The following is a 4,359-nucleotide window of genomic DNA, read 5'->3' as shown; positions in this document are numbered from 1 at the left end:
TAAACCAAGAAATGGCAACGCAAGTATGCGATTTAGAAAGATGGAGGTAAACCCAGAAAAAAGAGCTAAGAAACAGGAATGGGAGTAGAGAGGGGTGAGGGTTAGGGTTAGAGAAAGAGAGACCTGTCTTTCATTATAAGCCTCATAGTATGACTTTTTTTTAAGATTAAACTTTTTAAGAAAATTATAGAGTCACATGCAGTTGTTAAGAAATGACACACAGATTCCTCAGCAGTAACATCTTGCTAAATTATAGAGCAATTCCACACCTGGTTATCCACATTAATACAGTTGACCCTTGAACAACACAGGTTAACCTGTGCTGGTCCACTTACACGCAGTTGATTGAATGCACAGCCGTGGAACTTGTGGAGACAGTAAAGTGATACACAAATTTTCCACTGCTAAAGGGTCGGCACCCCTTGCCCCCCGGGTTGTCCAAGGTCAACTGTACAGTCAAGATACACATTTCCATCACTACAAGGATCCCTCTGTTACCTTTCTGCTGTATACCCACTGACCTCCAAACTTGGCCTCTAGCAACCACTAATCTGCTCTTCATTTCTGTACTTTTGTCATTTCAAGAATGTTCTATAATTGGAATAATTTGTAATTTGGAGGAATTGTCTTTTTTTTACTCAGCAGCATACTCTGGAGATTCATCTAGATGTGCATGTATCAATTGTTTTTTTCCTTTTTATTGCTGAGTAGTATTCCATGGTGTAGATGTATCACAGTTTGTTTAACCATTTGTCTGTTGAAGAACATCTGGGTTGTTTCCAGTTTTCAGCTATTACAAATAACGCTGCTATAAACATTCAGGTACAGGTTTTTTGTGTGAACATGACTTTTCAGTTCTCTGGGATAAATGCCCAGGAGTGCAGTTGGTGGACTTTGTGATTAGTTGCATGTTCGTTTTTTTAAAAAGAACTGCCCAAGCGTTTTCCAGAGCAGTTGTAACATTTTACATCCCCACCAGCAATGCATGTGTGGTCCACTTTCTCTACATCCCCACATCCCCATTAGCATATGACGTTGTATTTTTTATTTTTACCCATTATAGGTGTATATACTTATATGTACTTATATGCCACCTGTATATCCTCTTCAGTGAAATGTCTCATGTCTTATGCCCATTTTCTAATGGGATTATTTGGTTTTTTATTGTTGAGTTTTGAGAATTCTTTATATATTCTAGATATTGTCATTTCATTCTCTTAACAGGGTCTTTCACAGAGCAAATATTTTTAATTTTGACAGAATCCAATTTATCAAATTTTCCATTTATGGATCTTGATTTTGGTGTCAAGTCTAAGAACTTCTTGCTTAATCCTAGATCCCAAAGATTTTTTTTCTAAAAGTTTTATAATTTTAGGTTTTACATGTTAAGTCTGTGATTCATTTTTAGTTAATTTACATGTAAAGTATAAAACTTGGGTCAAGGTCCACTTCCTTGTCTATGTGTGTCCAGTTTCTCCATCACCATTTGGTGAAAAAACTATCATTTCTCCATTGAATTGCTTTTGCACCTTTGTCAAAATTTACTTGTGCATATTTCTGTGGGTCTATTTCTGGGTTCTCTATTCCATCCTATTGATTTGTGTGTCTGTCCCTCCAATACCACACAGTCTTGACTACAGTAATCAATATACAGTAATCATATATATATATATACACACACATATTCAGTATACACACACACATCCTCTATATTTATAATGTCTTGAATTCGAATAAACTAACTCTTCCTACTTTATTCTTTTACCAAAATTGTCTTACCTTCTGGTTTGCCTTTCCATGTACATTTTAGAATAATCTTGTCTATATCTACAAAAAAAAAATCTTGCTGGGATTTTTGACAGGAATTGCATTAAACCTGTATATCAATCTAGGGAGAACTGACATATTTACTATATTGAGTGTTCCAATCCGTGAACACACAGCATGTTTCTCCATTTAGTTAGACGTTCTTCAATTTATTTCATCAGCATTTGTAGTTTTCAGCATACAAGTCCTATACATGTTTTGTTAGATTACACGTTTCTTTTTCAAGTGATTGTAAACAGTGTTGTATTTTAATTTCAGCATCCACATGGTCACTGCTTATGATAAAACTACAGTTGACTTTTGTACATAAATCTAGTATTCAGTGACCTCAGTAGACTCAATTAGTTCTAATTTTTAAATACATTCCTTGGAAATTTCTACGTAGACAATCATGTCATCTACAAATATGGATTGTTTTACTTCTTCCTTTCCAATCTGTATGCCTTTTATTTCCTTTTCTTGCTTTGTTACCCTGGCTAAAACTTTCAGCACTGTGCTGAATAAGAGTTGTGAAAGTAGACACCCTTTGATTTGTTCCCGATCCTAAGTGGAAAGCATTTAGTTTCTCACCATTTAGTAGTATGCTAGCTGTAGGTTTTTTTGTAGATGTGCTTTATTAAATTGAGGAATTTCCCCTCTGTTCCTATTTTCTGAGTTTTTATCATGAATGGGTGTAGGATGATGAGATATTTTTCTTCTTTAGCCTGATAATGTGGTAGTTAGATTGATTTTCAAATACTGAATCAGGATGGCATTCCTAAAATAAACTCCATTTGGTCATGGTGTGTAATTTTTTGTATGTTGCTGAATTCTATTTGCTAATATTTTGTTAAGGATTTTTGCATATATATTCATGAGGTATATTGGTCTGTTGTTTTTTCTTTTTTTTTGTATTGTCTTCGTCTGGCTTTGTATCAGGGTAATACTAGCTTCATAAAATGAATGGGGAAGCATTCTCTTCTATTTTCTGGATAATATTGTGTAATTGGTATTAATTCTTCTTTGGTAAAATCTTCAGTGAAACCATCTGGGGACTGGAGATTTCAGGGATTTTAAAATTATTTCCATTTCCTTAATAGCTATAAGGCTATTCAAATAATCGATTTCATGTTGGGTGAGTTCTGGTAATTTGTGTTTTTCAACAAATTGGTCAATTTCATCTAAGTTGTCAAACTTATGTGTGTAAAGTTATCTGTAGTATTTCCTTCTTATCCTTTTGATGTCTATAGTGGCTGTAGTGATATCCCATTTTATTCCCCATATTGGTAATTTGTGTCTTGTCTTTTTCTGTCAGTCTTGGTAGAGGTTTGTTGCTATTACTGATCTTTGCAAAGAACCTGTTCTTTGTTTCATTGATTTTCTCTGTTGCTTTTGTTTCAATTGTACTGATTTCTGCTCCAACTTTCCTTCCTCTGCTTGCTTTGGGTTTTTCTAAGTGTTTGAAGTGGAAGCTTTAAAGTACTGATTTGAGATTTTTTTTTCCCTCTAATGTTTGCATTTAGTGCTATAAATTTCCCTTTCAGCACTGCTTTAACTGAATCCCACAGATGTTGTTTTCATTTCTCATTCAGTTCAGTGTATTTTTTAAAAATTTCCCTTGAGACTTCCTCTTTAACCCATGGTTTAGAAATATACTGTTTAGTTTCTAAGTGTTTGGAGATTTTCCTGTTATCTATTACTGATTTCTAGTTTGATTCCACTGTGGTTGGAGAACACTTTATATGATTTCAATTCTTTTAAATTTGTTAAGTTTTGAGTCTATCTTAGTGTATGTTGTTTGCACTTGAAAAGCATAGTATTTTGTTGTTGGATGACTTGTTCTATAAATGTCAGATCATATTGGTTGATGGTGGTGTTGAGTTCTTCTATATCCTTGATGATTATAACTATTCTATCAACTGTTTAAAAAGCTATGTTGAAGTCTCCAATTATGGTTGTGGATATATTTCTCCATTCAATTCTATCATTTTTTGCTTCCCATATTTTGCTCTGTTGCTTGGTATATACACACTTAGGATTAACTCTGTCTTGATGAATTAACTCTTTATCATTACATACTGTCCCTATCTCTGGCATTTTTCTTTGCTCTTAAATCTACTTTCTCTGATATTAACATAGCCAATCCTGCTTTTCTTTGATTGTTTACCTAATATATATTTTCCTATAAACCTTCTTCTTTCAGATTGCCTATATTGTTATATTTGAAGTTTCTTGTAGACAGTATATAGTCGGGTCATGTTTCTTAATACAGTCTACCAATATCTGTCTTTTAATTAGTATATTTAAACCATTTACATTTAATGTAATCATTAATATGTTAGATAATAAGTCTGACATTTTAAAAAACATTTTCTGTCATGAAGAGATTAGTGGTAGGATGGGAATAAAACACAGACCCACTATAGCATGGACTTGAGGATATGGGGAGGGGGGAAGGGTAAGCTGTGACGAAGTGAGAGTGGCAGGGACATATATACACTACCAAATGTAAATTAGATAGCTAGTGGGAAGCTGCCGCATAGCACAGGGAGA

Source organism: Physeter macrocephalus, chromosome 19 (assembly GCF_002837175.3).
Source record: "Physeter macrocephalus isolate SW-GA chromosome 19, ASM283717v5, whole genome shotgun sequence".
Taxonomy (NCBI): domain Eukaryota; kingdom Metazoa; phylum Chordata; class Mammalia; order Artiodactyla; family Physeteridae; genus Physeter; species Physeter macrocephalus.
Note: the sequence above shows the minus strand (reverse complement) of the source record.